The sequence below is a fragment of the Poromitra crassiceps genome, assembly GCF_964638095.1.
Source record: "Poromitra crassiceps genome assembly, chromosome: 8".
NCBI lineage: Eukaryota > Metazoa > Chordata > Actinopteri > Beryciformes > Melamphaidae > Poromitra > Poromitra crassiceps.
In genome coordinates this window covers 43,789,911-43,807,915 of record NC_139629.1, presented here as the reverse complement: position 1 = coordinate 43,807,915, position 18,005 = coordinate 43,789,911, and the positions used below count along the sequence as shown (strand labels likewise).

General features: G+C 42.5%; 1 protein-coding gene and 1 long non-coding RNA gene across 2 annotated transcripts in view; both read right to left on the bottom strand.

The window, feature by feature from the left end:
* Positions 1 to 18,005, bottom strand: part of kazna (kazrin, periplakin interacting protein a) — a 158,698-nt gene that overhangs the window by 118,144 nt on the left and 22,549 nt on the right. The window lies entirely within an intron of this gene.
* Positions 2,702 to 9,256, bottom strand: LOC310781296. The gene is made up of 4 exons (XR_014552963.1): positions 9,079 to 9,256; positions 7,541 to 7,609; positions 5,930 to 6,085; positions 2,702 to 3,874 (listed from the first exon to the last, which is right to left on the bottom strand). It is a non-coding gene; the product is annotated as an uncharacterized lncRNA (long non-coding RNA).

The window sequence follows — 18,005 nt, the reverse complement described above, 5'->3', positions numbered from 1 at the left end:
GATGAAGATCACAGCTGGTGTGCAGCTCCTCGACGCAGCTGAACACCACAAATATATGTAGATGGGGAGATAACAGGAGAGAGTGAAAGCTATTACCAAGTATATGCACTACATTCTATTGGGCTAACTTCTAGTCATTGAAACTCACACCAGAAACACTGTGTTTTGTCCACGCCTCGCTCTGTTTTGCCCGGTGCTGCCCTGTCCCGCTCACACCTTGCTCACACCTTACCCACTTCATGCCTGGCTGCTCGAGTGCAGCACGCTGCATGCTTGAAAAACAGTGAATAGTAGTAGAATAGTAGAATCTTAAAGTATAGTACAACAGTATGTATTGGGTGCATCAAACATTTGATATTTGTGATCATGCTGCTTTAATAAACAAGGGAAGATTGAGAACAGTAATTTGGTGGGCAATCCCGGCAGTGCAATGTATTGCGGGATCAAGACAAGTTCTATGAAGTGTAAAGTAATATATACATTTATTCCTAAAATATAATCAAAACATTTACACTATGAACACTACATCTGTATACATAGCAATTTACTATTGAAAAATGTTTTTTGGGGTGGGGGGGACATTGTTTGTCCTTGTGATTGTAATTGTGGATAAAAACTATTAAACATTGTTTACCAAGTAAAGCCTTTTAAATGTTGTAGTTTCATCTTTGGTGATCATTTGCACTCATGAGATGATAAGGATGTTTAAAAATATGTGTTTGCCAATTTGTTATTGTTTAGCCATAAGTGTTTTCCAGATGTCTTTCAGAAAAAGAAAGCGACAGCTCCAGAAAGTTGACTGGAGTGTGGCCGCTCACAGACTGGTTCCCATGAATGCAGGCCAACCCAACAGACTCTTGGGTTATGCAGGAATGCTTACTGTATAGTTTCACTAACTTCCTGGATGCCTAGGGGATAATGATTATTTGATCTCAACAACTGAGACAAGATGGCTAGTCTAGACTATACAAAATGCACCATTGCTGATGAGTAAAATAATATTTTCAGTTGAAAGTCAACATTAAATAAACAAATAAAACATTAACAACAAGTTGCTTCAGATATCAACTTAATATAATATATACTGTCAAAAGTCCTGGAGAGAATTCTGCTGGACAGAGTTAAGGAGTTAATCTACTCCACAGACAAGCAGTTTGGTTTTAAAGCAAATGGCACACTGACCTCTGTATGCCTTAAAGGAAATTGTAAACAAATACAGATGGCAAAACCTCTAATTTCTTTTATGTTTTATTGATGCTTCTAAAGCCTTTGACCGTCAACCATAAAAAAAACTCATGCTATGTCAAAGAGGTTTGCCCAGCTATATTGTTAGGATTCTGGCCTTTTGGTATGCCCATCAGACTATGCAAGTTAAATGGAGCAACATATCAACCCTTTTTGGGGTTAGTAATGGGGTCCGTCAAGGTGGAATCTTATCCCTTCCCAGTTCTTTTTAATCTGTATGTTGATGATTTGTCCAAGCAACTGAATGGTTGTAACACTGGGTGCCTTATTGGTAATACCCTAGTGAACCATTTAATGTACACAGATGATCTTGTTGTTCTGAGCCCAAGTAGTGCTGGTCTCCAGCAGCTCCTCACAATATGTACTGAATATGGTTTGGTACATGATATCAAATACAATGCCAGTAAGTGTTGTCTTAATTTGCAGGACCAAAGAGGACAAATGCTTGACATTTCCTGTTTTTAAATTGTCTGATAATAACCTTACTGTTTGTGATAATGTTAAATATCTAGGTCATTTTATTTCAGAGCAATTGTCAGATGAAGTTTAACATGTGTACAGATGGAGTGAAGGTGTCTCTGTTTAGAGCATACTGCACACCACTCTACACTGCTCACCTGTGGTCAGATTATAGGAGTCGGAGGTCAAGCATGCACAGACTTGAAGTGGCATATAATGCCATGAGAATATTGCTCAGGAGACCTAGATGGAGCTCTGCAAGTGAGATGTTTGTCACGGCATGTGTTAACACCTTCCAGGCACTGTTGAGGAATCTGATGTAGCCTACTGTATAAATATCTGTCGACTGAATGTCTCACATAATGTCATTATCAACATACAAGGGAGATGGGTGGGGGGAGGGATGCGGTTGGGATTTATTTGTTTATTTTGTCTTGTTTTATTTTACGCAATGTGCGTGTGCTCAAGCAGAGATGTTTATGGATCTGTAATATTGTCAACGAATGAGCAACTGTACGAAAAATAAAATAAATCTTGAAAAAAAAAATGTCATTATCAAGCTGTTGCTAAGTCCCTACTGTAGTGATGTCAGATATCAGTCACCTCTGGTATGTCGCTCTTATGAACACTGCACTATTTATTTGACTATTGCTTTTTTCCTACAGTCTGTAGGGATTCTTCTTGTTTTTCAAATTCAGTGTTTACATGTGTTTCAGTATGTACAAAATATGATTATCATCAAAACTTGCTTTTATACAGATCATATCGACATAGGTAAATATCTGTTATCAGCCATAACGGCAATGTTAATGTTGGTTATCGGTATTGGCCAAGATTTTCATATTGGTGCTCACTTGCATAATGTGAAAATAAATGTTATTGACCCAGTGTGTAGCCAGTCTACCCAGTTAGTGAATGTCCAAACAATGATGTATCTTTGAGGTTTTCATTTATTGTAGAATGATGTTGCAGACAGAAATAGATTTCCTTGATGCAATTAACATGATCGTGAAGTGATCCACATGATTTGCTGTTTAACAGAGTGGCTTGACAATTATTCTCTACACTTAGGCTAAGACCTATGTTAAAATTCCCATTCACCTGTGAGCTTGACACCTGAGATCAGCATTACCTCATAGAAGACTAGGTACATACTACCATCTAGTGGTCAAAATGTTTTTCAGCCAAAGACCACTTACAAGATGGAACATATACCGGGGACCCCCTCATTCTGATTTGTGATTTTGGGCTAAGCTTTATTGTTTCCACGGTAACGTGCTTTACTTTTAAATTGATAGGTTTGTTAGATTAGAATGTAATCCATGAACCATTTTAGATTCAAAGGATAAAATATTTTCATTGAACTATGAAGATTTTGCAAAAAAAAGCTTTCATTTTTATTTTCTTGAAAACTTTTCGCGGAACCCCAGGCAAGTGCCAGGGGGTCCCCGGACCCCCATACCACTGGTGTAAAATACCACCCATGATTCAAATCCTACAAATAAGAACAGAAATGGACAATGACAACAGGAGAGACTACATAACATTTCACTCGGACTAAAACGTCCAAAAAATTCAGATTTAAAGAAAATATTTTTTGAATGTTTTTTTTTTGAGAGACTTGACTTGGACTTGCCCCTCAAAGACTTGAGACTTGACTTGGACTTGAGCTCAAAGACTTGAGACTTGACTTAGACTTGCAAAAAATGACTTGAGTATCTCTGATCAAGCATGCCTCACCAAACGTTAAAACGGAACCATAAATGCAGTTATTGCAGAAATAAACTCATTAACAATTAAACAAGAACATATATGCATCTCCTTACGACAGTCCATAACCCGGGTCAACATCAACACTCGCGATAGCGGCAAGGATTTCCTCTTCAAATCTTTCGTAGTCTTTGTAACGTTCTGGGAGTTTAAGCAGGTTGAAGCAGGTTGAAGACTTTGGGTATGCGAAGCCATCCTGCGGAGTCGGCACTGGGAAGCACATTCCAGCCCACCCAGAACTGCACAAGTTTCCCAAGCAGGTTTGGACAGTGGACAGGCAGGTCTGTCTGGATCAGGTCCCGGAGGTATTCTTTGGAAACAACCAGCTTTGGTGTGCTGTTCTTCTCCCATTGATTTCATTGTCGATGAGGGTGACCAGCTGGGAAAGGCCTTCAAGTACCTTAAATAAAGTTTATATTTGTCACTAAAAGTCAACATAGTCATTCATTCATTCATTCACAGGCCTCAATTGTCAAAGCAGAGTAAGATAATTTTAGAGCATAAAACAATTGTATTCATATTTCAAACAACAGGATTGTTATTTTATCTATTTCGGCTTAGGGCTGCAAAGTTTAAAATGATAATAGTGATTAACACGTTCACTGCCATTGACGTATTAATACGTCAAAAATAATCCAACGGTTGACTGCCATTGACGTATTAATACGTCAAAAAAATCGATTTTCTTTTTTTTGACGGTGCTACGTGGATCAATGTTCCCCGCGTCTCCTATGGAGATATTGGAAGTATTGAATGTGTATAATCTATTTTACCGACCAGCTAGGTGGCGACGGTCCTCTCCCGACAGAGAGAAAGTCAACCAAGGCGGCTGCTTCCTCCATTCTCAAGGAAATGGCTTGGCGATTTTACAGTCAGAAACGAACGAGCCTCATTCTCATACTGTAGGCGGGGACGCTTTCGCGCTGCTGCGGTGGGGGGTTCCAGAAATGGACTGGGTGGGCAGCATAAAGCCTAGAGTCGCACGGGGCTTCATCGGGGCTCTCAAACCCAAGAGACGAGTGAGACCTATCCACACTTGCTGCCAGGGAGGGAGGCTGCTCAAACTCGCTGCCAGGGAGGGAGGCTGCTCAAACTCGCAGCAGCAGCAGCAGCAGCAGAGCACTCGCTTGTGACAAACGCAGGCTGAAAGCCACTAGACACGCCCACGGAGGGAGGAGTTGAAGGAGAGGGCGTTCGGAACTATATTGTTTAGATGTCTGATCTCTCACTGATGTCAAAAATAAATGGTTAAAGTGACTGTTCTGCCTGTTTGATTGAATTTCACAAAACTGCGATTATCTCAGCTTTCACTCTCAGACGCTAAAACCATGCTGTACTCAACGGCTAATATCTACATAACTACTAACTCTACAAACTAACTCTTTTAGACAGAGAAAGCACACATTCTATTAGTACTTTTGTGAACTTTGTGTTGACAAACTCCAAGCAGAAAAGAATCCTCGGCTCTTGTAAAATGAGCCAGAATCCTCAAAAAACGGCTTGGCAAAAGCTACCTACAGCAAAAAAAAAATGGCTGGCAGTCAATGTGTTAATATAACACCCTCTGACACTGACTACTGTCAGTACAATGTTACACCAAAAAAAGAAACAATATTCTGCAGTTGTAGAGTGGATGAAGTTATGGCCCTCTGCCGCCTGTCATCCCCCCTCTCTCCTGTCTACAACTTTCCTACGTAATAAAGGCCAAAAAAAGACACCTACAGTTCTCCACTCTCCATAGCTCCTCATCAAACAACGCATCACCTTCAAAGCCCACCACAGCCTGGCGCCCCCCTTATCTGACTAACCTCCTCCTCTCCCATCGCCCCACCCAAACCCTCCGATCCTCATCCACTGTTTCGCTCACTGTTCCTCCATACAAATTCCACAGCTTTGGAGATCGAGCATTCTCGAGAGCAGCACCACGACTTTGGAACTCTCTTCACAAGCCTGTCAGAGACTCACCCTCACTCTCCACTTTCAAATCCCGACTCAAGACCTACCTGTTCTCCCAAGCGTACAACCTACCCTACCCTTAACCACATCTTCCGCCCATGTCACGCCCCCTCAACTCCCCTCCACCCGATTAGTTGTGTTATTTGTATGTTTGTTTTTTTCTGTTTACTGTGGACTCGAGATTGTCAGCGTCTTTGAGTCATTGAAAAGCAGCTATACAAAATACATTTAATTGTTATTATTCGATAAAGGTGAAAATATGCCCCAGACATAATCCATGAAATGAATAAAGAAGAACGAGTTCCATTTACATACAAGGGCAGTTAAGGAATAGCACCGCTTTCAAATGGTTAGAATAAGTATAGTGACTTCTGCCTTTTAATTCAACATACTCTTGCTTGGGAATGTGCATTCGATTGTCTGACAATGCCACTTTGTGTCCATGTCAGCGAGGTTGCTGAGATATCAAGGCACATGGAAGAAAGAGCAGTGAACTTACCTCCTGTGGGAAGTCTAAGCGAGCAGAGAGTGAGTTTATTAGAGTCATTTCACTCCGGCAGATAAACTCAACATAGTCCACGTCCAAGGGCTGTCGCTGACAGGCCTGCTCCAATCTAGAGCGCAGTCTGTTTAACACAAGACTTCCCACCATCACCTGTCAAAGAGATCATGAAATATGCTTTATATAAAAGCATCAGGCCTTATTGGAAAATACGTTGAATACATATACACAGTCCAGGATGCTATCAAGTGCTATAAAAACACAAACACTACAGCAACCTAGCCTACACCAAACAAGCAAAACATGTGTGAATCAAATTGATTTACAATTGCACAAGTGGAAATGAGACGTTAAAACACAAGTTAAATCACAAGTCACAACCCAAAGTCACAGCTTGTGGTGGGACATCAACATTAAAGCCCCACTATTTGGGGAAACTGCACCCTCACCTACATGCTACTCTTCTCATTCAGGTATCAGCCTTGTAGTAAGTAACTTAAGTAACCTTGGAGTAACCAGCCAATTGTGCAAAGTGTTTCTTTTCTACCTCCAAATAATTATTCTGTTATATACGGTATATAAATTCAGGTCCATGAGTGAAAAAGTTGCAACTTCTATTTTTCAGAAAAGTATTTAAATGTCCTCAATGGAGACTGACAATTGAACGAATGTCTAATGGAATGGACACTGTTATGGGCAAGCCTGGGTCTCACACAATATAGTGTTGCTTGTAACACATATATGCTTGCCTATTAGTAAGGTAGCCTACAAATGGCGAAAAAAAATAAAAAATGATTGAAAATAATTTAGGCTAAGCTGAGCACAGGCAAGGACAGTTGCAACTATTTTGCCTGAACAAAATAGAATATGGTTTTGATGTATTGAAAATCATACTGTCAGTATTTTTAAATACATGGTATACCGTAATACCTTAGTACCGACCAAAGCCTAATCGAAAGTATCATAAGTCACGGGTGGAATGGTGGATAAACATTGCATTTCCTTTAAAGCCCTTTCTAATAAATGCCCTCCGTTAGTTTGGTAGTGCAAATATAATATTTTTAGTACAAAGGGGTTAAGAAATGCTTTCATCAGCTCAGCATTAACATGACACGGCTCTGAGAGATGAGGGAATGAAATAAAGCAGATATCCGAAAGTACAAACCGAAACAGATGAGAGAACACTCATGAACACTGCGGTTGGGCAGTCGGGTGTGCAGCTTTCTTAGAGGCGGGTCCATCTCGATCGTGGCCAAGGACGACTTGGCACATACAAAGATATAATGGAAACCGAAATCAGGGCGGAACGGCATGACTTGTTGTGGCCAAAGGTGTCAGTAGAAAAGCCCTAAAGTTTACATGCTGTGGGGAACAGGCATTCAGGGTGCAGAGTGGGAATGATAGAAATCCCAGTCTATCTATTAGAAGTCAGCGTGTGTTCCATCAAAATGATTTAAAAGGCATTATATTAACGTAAAGAAAAAGTTGCATAATGGGGCTGCAACAGAGAAACAACGCAATGCACTTTCCTGTACAGCAAGAAGTTGGTAGTGCTGCACAGCTGATACAGATTCTGTTTATAGAAATAAGCATTTTCTGATAACCCACCTGAGATTCAGCAGAAGTGCCTGGGGGGTCGGTGGTCGAGGGAGGCGCACACACAATTTCTCCGTTGTCCTAGTGAAGTAAAAAGCAAACCATTATTTGATATTGCAAATTTAATTCTCAACCATATTCAGTCAGTCACTGGATCATGTGACTGTGAATAATATGACCTGTCTCCCAAGTAAAAAGCTGCAGGCTGACAGGTTTTCCGACCAATTACTTGAGGTTAGTTCAAGTGAGGCTGCTACCGAGCGGGGTAGCTTCAGAGTGTAACTTACCATGGTAACTGACCTGGAGTTCATCTAATCGAACTTCTTGGAATCTAAAATCCCAGATTTCTCTAGTCTAAACTATGGGTTGGGAAAATTCCAGTGTTGGGCAGTAGCTAGCAACAAATAGTGAAGCTATTTGTTGCTAGCGTGCTACATTTCTCTGGGGATAGCTTAAATGTAGTGAAGCTTATTTTTAATGTAGAGTAGCTGGTAGCTTAGCTCACCATATTGTCAAAGTAGCTTGCCCAACACTAATAAATCTAGAAATAGGTTGAATTCAAAGTGTTTTCCCTCACACACACACACACACACACACACACACACACACACACACACACACACACACACACACACACACACACACACACACACACAATGTAAAGTAGCAAGCTACTTTTATTTTGGCATGGAGCCTGTAGCTGAGCGTGCTATATAATGAAAAAACATTGCATGGATGCAACTGGGACGTATCCTCAGTGATGTACCCTGGGGTCATTGGATGTTTCGGGTCTCGCAACATCATACACCCTCGCCCAGGTGACCCAGCCGGGGCTGGCCAAGCCCCAACTTACGTCCCAGTAGCTACCCACGGTCAGCCCTCTAGGAAGGGTTGAAGGTGGTCACGCGGTCAGGGCCACTCAATCCGCTGCTCCGGAACTACTCTGCCGGGACCGGGGGGGGGAAGGGCTCTGGTACGTAGAGGGACCGGGCTCTGTGGGTTGCCACCCGGCCGGGCTCCTCCCTCGTCTCACCAGGTCTAGGACCTGTGCGCTGCACCAGACTCCCCCGCTCCAAACATCTCATTCCGACTACATTTTACTGGGGATAGCTTCAAAGTAGTGAAGCTATATTTTAATGTAGAGTAGCTGGCAGCTTAGCTTACTACATTTTCAAAGTTGCTTGCCCAACACTGCAAAAATCTGTGTAGTCATTTAACCTGCTTTCTGGAATGCATCCTTTGGGAGACATATTACTGCTAATACAGTATATCAGGCATTGAGGCTAATCAAACCCTAAATAAATCTAGAAGCTGATGGCAGATTAAACAAAGGTCCTCCCATCATGAAAACAGATTTTGTTTGGAAAGGAAGGATTTGACATTTGACAGGGTTGATGGTACAGGTAGCCATGGTCACACCAGGATTAATGAGAATTGCTGGGTTTCATTAGTTGTTGTGGACTTCCCCCTCAGCCCCTTGGTGGTGAACTCTGGCCCATGAATTCATGCTTTATCGGTGTATAATGACAGAGTATCAAATTCTCAATTACCATTGCTGGGAAGAGCACGACAAGATTGAGGGTAGAATCAACAGGATAACCTGGGCTGGTAGGCAAAGAGAGAAAGAGAGAGAGGAAGAGGGAAAGACGGAGAGCAAATGGATGAAAAAGTCCCAGGTTATTAGAGAAAAGGTCAGTCACAGCAGCTATTTTATAAGAGCAAGACATATAAATCAACGATTGCCCGGAGATCATACCAACTACTTGCTGATAAATGTTGACATTTTGAATGTATTTAGAGCTTGTAAATCAATATCTGATACCAGACACCAGTTTAGCTTTGGCAACACTGGGCAGGTTGTTTAAAACAGTCATGTTCAATTGCAAGACATAGAAAAAGAAAATAGTATTGAAATAGTATTGTGTACATAGCATGTACAATGGTTTCCAAGCACATAATAATTCTGATTACAGCAATGCAACACAGGCTGATGTCCTGGCACATGGTTTGGGTGTGACACCTTTGTTGCCTCTGACTGATGTTTAGATGCTCAATCAATACAGCTTGCTGCAGTCAACTTCTATAAGCTTGCTTACAGATGTATTCATTTTGTCCAGTAGTATGTATTACTACTCCAGACAGCTAGCCTCCATTCCAAGTCCAGCCATAACGTTACACATCTCTGGACAGATAAACAATCACTGTCCAGTTAATCAGCTAGCTAGTCAGGTACATTAAAAATACATGTCATGGAAGTTGCCACCTATTCACATATCATACGGCTAACCTCGGTAACGCTACGTAAACAACCTGACTGACAAAGACGCAATGAAACTGACAGACAGATATTGAAAGGACGATACCAAGGAAACACAACTGCAACTCAAGACAGCTTTATACCTCAAAACGCTCACTAAGCATAGACATTCTCAGCAATAATGTCATGCTAACACTAAACACGTTAAAGCGATGAATCATCACTCATAACGCTACGAATACCAGCCAATCTCTGACCCAGTACAACAGTAGCCCTACAGTAACGCCATATTCATATAAATTTGATTGATTGATTGGAGTAGTAACGTTCATAGCTATCCGATAGCTAAAGCTCCAGGGTCTTACAATAACGTCACATAGGCCGTCATGTCACGTTCAATATAATGACTGTTATTCTATTATTACTATTACTATTACTATTATACAAACGTGCCCTTTGTACTTGATTTAACGTTAGTTCGTGAAGCTAGTTTGTGAGGCTGTGTGAAGTACCTCACTCATAACGCTACTAATACCAGCCAATCGCCTGACCCAGTACAACAGCAGACCTACAGTAACGCTATATAGCGTTAAATAATAAAATGTAGGCTAATGATTCATTGACATACTTTTGATAGCCCCGGTCGTGGCTTCAGCCTGTGCTGGAACATTGGTAGCAATGAAAGCTAACGCTAGCTAGCCCTGATACGTTAGCCAGCTACTAACTTAACTGTACTAAGACTGGACACGGTCTTTATAGCTTACGTGAGCTGTAACGTTAGTCAAATTACCCCTTACGCTAGCGGGTTAAATAGTGATTTAGTTTATTTGGGGAAATTGAATGAAGCAGCTAGCTAACATTAGCTAACCTAGCTAGCGTCAGTTAGCTCACTGGGAGAGCCTGTGTACTAACATGGGGATCATGTCTATCGTAACATGCTATGAAATGTCTCATAAAACCAACAAAACTTATATTTTATGTCGATTTACTTAAAGTGGCCACTTACCTGAAGCTCGTATTCTTTCCAAACTACCAAACTACACTGCTCTGTTTGTCTGTATTAGGCGGAAGAAGTTTCTGGTCAATTGTCAATTGTTTTATTCGATACGATCCGATATTCAGTGGGAGGGGACTGGGTCTAACCTGATTGGCCAGTCCGCTCAGATTTATGGCCCCAAGTTGACATGGTTGGGTGGCAGAATTCGTACTCGTAAAGAAAATCTGTACTTGTAAACAGACATCCAAGCTCGCAATATGAATTTGTCCGTGGTGCTTTCAGGGTCGCACACGAACGTAGGAAATTTGCAAGTGCTGCATTCAAGGTCGCACACGAACGTAGGAAATTTTTGTACTTGTAAAAAATATTTTTGAAGACGCACAAATTCTATCCGTGTGTACAAAACTTATTCCCAGATGCACAAGATATGTCTACAGATACAAAAATGGGTTGCCGATACAAAAATGGGTTGCAGATGCACAAAACTTTCTCTCAGATGGACAAGATATTTTTACAGGTACAAGTTTTATTTACAGACATACAAGTTCAAAGTTCAAGTTCAAAGTTTACAAACAATGTTTCTCAAGCTCAAAATACATATGGCACTTTATTGATTCCATACACCCCCGCGCCCACCGGCACTCTGCTGGACTGCACACTTTGTTTTTGATCTATTTCTGCCTCTCACTCTCCTCTGATCAGCTCTTCTCCTCCTCATCTCAGGCCCTGCTCAGTGGCCACTGCACAGCCATGATGAGGGGAGAAAAGACCAGTTCTCCTCTCGACGTCCTCAGCGAGCGTCTGTCACATCTACACAGACGCCATCGGCGCGCTCCCGCCCGCAGAGCCGGACTGGTGATTAGCACTCACCACCAGGCGCAGCACCGAGCACACGAGGAGACACAATTAAGCGTGGTGCCTGATTGAGGGCTCTTCATTATGCAGAGCTGTTAACATCTTAAAAGGGGGCGGGCACAGCTGATGGCCTTATCGTGTGGTGGTGATAATTGTGTGGCTGGAGTGGAGGCTAATGCGTGACAAGTGGTTTGAATCCTGAAGTGATGCTCTGATTGGAGGCTAATGAGTGACAAGTGGTTTGAATCCTGAAGTGAGGCTCTGATTGGAGGCTAATGTGTGACAAGTGGTTTGAATCCTGAAGTGATGCTCTGATTGGAGGCTAATGTGTGACAAGTGGTTTGAATCCTGAAGTGAGGCTCTGATTGGAGGCTAATGCGTGACAAGTGGTTTGAATCCTGAAGTGAGGCTCTGATTGGAGGCTAATGTGTGACAAGTGGTTTGAATCCTGAAGTGAGGCTCTGATTGGAGGCTAATGCGTGACAAGTGGTTTGAATCCTGAAGTGAGGCTCTGATTGGAGGCTAATGTGTGACAAGTGGTTTGAATCCTGAAGTGAGGCTCTGATTGGAGGCTAATGTGTGACAAGTGGTTTGAATCCTGAAGTGATGCTCTGATTGGAGGCTAATGTGTGACAAGTGGTTTGAATCCTGAAGTGAGGCTCTGATTGGAGGCTAATGCGTGACAAGTGGTTTGAATCCTGAAGTGAGGCTCTGATTGGAGGCTAACGTGTGACAAGTGGATTGAATCCTGAGGTGAGGCTCTGATTGGAGGCTAACGTGTGACAAGTGGTTTGAATCCTGAAGTGATGCTCTGATTGGAGGCTAATGCGTGACAAGTGGTTTGAATCCTGAGGTGAGGCTCTGATTGGAGGCTAACGTGTGAAAAGTGGATTGAATCCTGAGGTGAGGCTCTGATTGGAGGCTAACGTGTGACAAGTGGTTTGAATCCTGAAGTGAGGCTCTGATTGGAGGCTAACGTGTGACAAGTGGTTTGAATCCTGAAGTGGGGCTCTGATTGGAGGCTAACGTCAGAAACAAGACATTTGGGGATGTCATCTGGGGCTTTGGGAAACACTGATCGACATTTCTCACCATTTTATGACATTTTATAGGACAAATAAATGGATTAATCGAGAAAATAATTGACAGGCTTGAAGATGAAAATAATCAATCGTCGCAGCCCTACAGTAGTTTAGGGTGTTTACAAGGTTATGTTCAAACTATTTAGATTGTTTATTCTCAATTCCCAAACGTATTCATACTGTATGAATTGGAAAACGGTATCAGGTGGAAAGAAAAACAACAACATTTGAAGCGTAGCCGGAGGCTGTTTATATTGCACAGTTATGACTCCATTTATTCTTTCACAGCCATCAGGGCCGTTGCCTACAACTACAGAATATTTACCTGGCTTCCACTCAATACCTCCATATCCCTCGAGCAAGGCCGAGACCCTCTGCGGCGGCTACAATGAATAGGATTCAACAACTCACACAAAGCAAAGGAATAAATTAAGAAAAGCTTGACATTGAACATATTGGCTGTGTCTGTAATGCAAGGAAGCTTAATATCATCTAGTTACCTAACTAGATGATTGTTTGTTTAATTAGGTATCTCATTTTAATATAGGTGATTAAAAAATAACTTGTTTCAGACGTCCTCATTCTTGAAGGTAGCATCGCACGCGACAGGTCGCACTGGTGCTGTTTCCATTGAATAGACGGACCTTTTCTGACCAAGCTTGATGAAGTTGTTTCCCAAAGCATTTGGTAATAAATTAGTATAAAACTGCATGGCTGATGGCTGTTTTCTCTAATGTTATTATAATCCAAACAGGTCGAGGCTTCACAGGCGAACGTTTCATTGTTTTTACACTTTTAATTTGAAGGCGAAGAAAGGAAATGGTACGTGTGAAATGATCAAATTGACAGACCAGTGTCAATTCTATCTACAGTACCATCACACCATTTCCCGTTTCGGCCTTCAAATTAAAAGTGTGAAACCAAGCTAACAGGAACGTTGCATTTGACAAACAAATTGGTAACGTTACTTAAGCAATGACAGCTTGTCATTTAATAAAGCACGGTTAAAACGAACTCCACTTACACTTGAAGGTCTGCCATGCTGCCATTCTCCTGGCTGTACAGTGCTAAGTCCTGCTTTGGGGCACGCGGAGCGGGTTTTCTAAACTAACGTTAACTCATTCACCGCCAATGACGTCTTTGACGTGTTATCAGCAATGGCCTTCCCCGCCAAGGACGTGTTTGACGTGTTTTTGTTTTTATTGGTGCAGCGCCTGCAGCAAACACTTGCCCAGCCTGTCACACAGACACAGGTCCCTGCCTTCAAAGGGTAGCCGACAGCACGCGATCAAACACATACCGCAGCTGTTGTTTTGAAATTGAGCAGGAGGGAAAGCAGAGAACGGGTAACGCTTCCTTGTGCAGACAGGAGAAACGCAATTGAAACGCCGAGCTGGAGTCGCCTTCCTCTGTGCCAGCCAGGAGAAAACGGGAGAAAGTAATCAAGAGATGTGTTTGATCATCGGAGGAATGAGGAAATGATCGATCAGTTTGCGAGGGCGGTGAGGACGTGTTGAATAGCCGAGGGGAAAACGGGAACGATCATAGATATGACAGGGAGACATGGAAGAGGGCGGTGTACCAGAACAAATCAAAATAAACACAGGAACAGCTAGGCAGCAGCGGGCAGAAGGCACTCACAGCAGCCCGCTGTCCTTCTCAAGAGCTCCCAGTTGGTTCATGAAATCGCTGGGCTGCTCGCCCTCCAGTGTTGCTCCTGGCCAATCCCAGCGCCACAGGGCGTGGTTATTGCTTATCCTATGTTGGGTTAGAAATCTAAAAGGGGGATCGTGTGTGTTTGTGTGTGTGTGTGTGTGTGTGTGTGTGTGTGTGTGTGTGTGTGTGTGTGTGTGTGTGTGTGTGTGTGTGTGTGTGTGTGTGTCTGTCTGTCTGTCTGTCTGTCGGTGTGTCTGTCTGTCTGTCTGTCTGTCTGTCTGTCTGTCTGTCTGCACACTCACACCGAGTAAACTGTATGGTTGAATGTAAAAAAAAAGCACTTCATGTGTGTATATATATATATATATATATATTTTTTTTTTGTCATTTGTGTCCTAACGAATAATATTTACATGTCTGATGTCAATACAGTTCAAAATAAAAGAATTGAGAGTGAGTTATGCCTGAGATTGTGCCCTTTTACAAAAATGCTTTTTTCTCCCTTTTCTCTTCCCAGACAGGCTTTTTTGGTGAACATGGGGTGTATAAAAAGGGTTATAAGTAGAGCACAGAACATGCTAAAAGCTAACTTTCTTTTTGGGGGTGAAAGTAGAGACTTAGATCTTCATTTCGAGGTATTGGACATCACTGTAGTCCTAGTACAGAATTTACTGTGGGTCTTGAAAGATGACCAAACATTATGGAAATACTTGGCCTGTGCCAAAAATGCCAGTCAGATATTGGCAGTGAATGAGTTAATGTTAGCTAGCAACCTAACCAGCCGGCTGCTGTCCACAACAGAGTCAGGTAAGGTGCTTCCTACTATTGTTCAAAAGTGAATTTCCTGACACTGTACAAACATCTGACTGCACTGAAATTAAGTAAAGGTTGACGTTATTGACTATTCTAGAATAAAAACGAAAAGAAAGCGACAGATGTTTGTTATTTAGCCAACGTTGTTTCACTTTTTTCTGATGCGGTCGGCTTTGTGGGCGTCGCCATTAGGGGCTCGCTTCGTTCTTCCTCGTCGGTTGTAAGGGTCGCAAGGTATCATGGGATATCCTAACCAAACAAAGGGACCATGCTATGGTTCCTCGAAAATGATCCATAACCAGGTACCTATAAAGGTTGCAAATTCAGTGAACTTATGTATCAAACTGGTTTCAGACAGCCTCATTACAACTTCTTACCTACAAAATGCCACCTATAAAGCTCGTTCACTTGAGGAATCACTTTGGCTTTTTGACACCATTCACTAGTCAGTGTTCCTAAGCTCATTCTGAAATATACGCGTAACAATGACCCTGGTCTAGAAACAGGAGTCTCGGCAGGGGAAAACACTAAGACCGCAGTGACTTGAACAAAAGCTGTGGTTAGCAAGAACTCTGAACAGGATGTGTGTGTCGTCCGCTCCCAACTGGCCGCATACTAGGTTAAAGAATAACAGACCACACAGCGCAATACAAACAAAAACAAAGTGGATTTCTCCTGTAATCACTGAGAAGAGTCTATATAAATATTATACTTTGCCCCCCGTAATCCCGAACCCACACCGACAGAGACATGTGCAGCAGACGAAGAAGCCCTACAATCAATGAGATGCGTTGGGATCTCAGTGTGTGTAGCCCGAGCCTGGGAACATCTCTCTCTCTGACACTCTCTGAGTAGCAGAGCAATATCTGACTGCTAAGCCTGGTGTAAGTCCATTTTGCAGAGGGAGACAGACGCAGCTCAGGCGCGCACGTCACTCCTGACAAAGATTGATTGTCTACGAGGCGATGGGCTTTATTCCCTCCTCGCAGGCCCGCTAAACCCAGCGCCGCCCGATCCGTCGAGCTGCTCGGGTCACGTGCTGAAGGGAACCCACTGATCGCATTACAAGCAGGCAGAATTACCAGGCATTATGGAGCGGAGGGGTTCGGCCCATCCATCACGGAGTTCTGGAGCGTCGCGCTGACGTCTGCGCGAGTCTGGATGATCGTGGTGCTGAAGCCAAGATGTTGTGCGCTGATCTGCAGGATTTAAAATCTAATATGAGCAGCTTATTGCTTTTGGTACCGGACATCCATCTATACGGGATAGTTCTTACGATAACAAGATGTAGGAGTCCAAACATAAATACAGACATAAACCCCCGAACATGATATTCTAAGCAGTCAAAGGCCCGTCTTTATTATAGTAATAATACGTGTTTTTACTATGATTATCCGCAAGGGTGGCATTATGATTATGGCCTCTACTGGATACAGCAATAAGCAGCAAATCATGTGCACTGTGGAAGGTTTTCTTCAAAGCAATATAAATATATATATATATATATAATAAGAATCCAACTCGCCAAGGTGCAGCCCATAACAGCTTATGTTTGTTTATCGTTCATCTTCGGGGTTCGATTTTCTGACAAAATAGCACGTGAAAAAGCAATGTTGTTTAGCAGCACTTCCAAGTCCCAGATGTCGGACTTTCTCCACATGCACATGAACACAGCGTAACAGTGTCTATTTGACAATTATTTGTACATGTATCTGAGGTGTTGCTTTTACATATTTGCATGTCTCTCGGCACACACACGCCTTTCTATCTATGACAGCATCTACCAATCCCTCTTATTAGCATTGAGTGCTAATTTAGATGACCTAGTGAGTGTTCTGATCTAGCCCCATACCTTATTTGGTCTTTTCTTTTTTGGAGTTTTTTGTACTTATTCTCTCCTTTTGAATGTTGACCATATGTCTGAGTGTCGTTTCTGTTCCCTTTATATTGATATTTCACTGCGGACTGTAGATGGGTGCAATTTTGAGTGTCAATTTATTGCGATTGTCAGGCACCTGCATGGACTATTAGGCACTGATTTGTGCCATGGGGTTTAACCAAATTGCTCTGTCCCGATTGGTTGACTCATCTTCTCCGTTTGCCTACACAGTATATAAACTGGCCCCATTGTCTTTGTCTCCAGATACCAGATGAAGGGACGCTTGACCGAAACATTGTATTTCTGTCATTTATTAGAAGTCTTGCTTGTGACGTCAGTGTGTGGGAGTCCACTGTTTCTCCTGTACGACTTGCCCTGTTCCTCCTACGCACCTGACGCACACGGCGGTGCAAAGATGACCTCTCATTGAGATATCTTTACTAAGAAACTGAGGAGTGAGATGCCCAATGTATCAAGTATCCACCTTATTTTTGAATGCCCCGCTGTAAAATAATTATGGGTACAAGGTCCGGTTTAACGTGACTTGATTGTTGCAGCTTGCCATTTCCTTTGTTATACTCTTTGGCTGCAGACCCGAATTATAAACCGGAAACCGGAGTACGTTAAAAACGTTATAAATATAGTCACGTTATAAACAACTAACTGGCTGGGGGTCCGTATGGAAACAGTGTTACTCAAAATGGTTAAAGGTTATATCAATTTGGTCATTCAGTGGCGTTTTACTGCCATGTAACATAGCTAGCTAGCCGCTAACATTAGCCACAGTAGGCAATTACACGTGATGCATTGTGCTCTTAAAGGGATATTTATCGACGAGATTTTTGCCAAGCTGGACCTGATTAGCGATTTGCTCCGTTCGCCTGCAGCTTTGCAACATTACAGACGGGTGTCAAGCTGTCAGCAACAAGGCTGGGAGG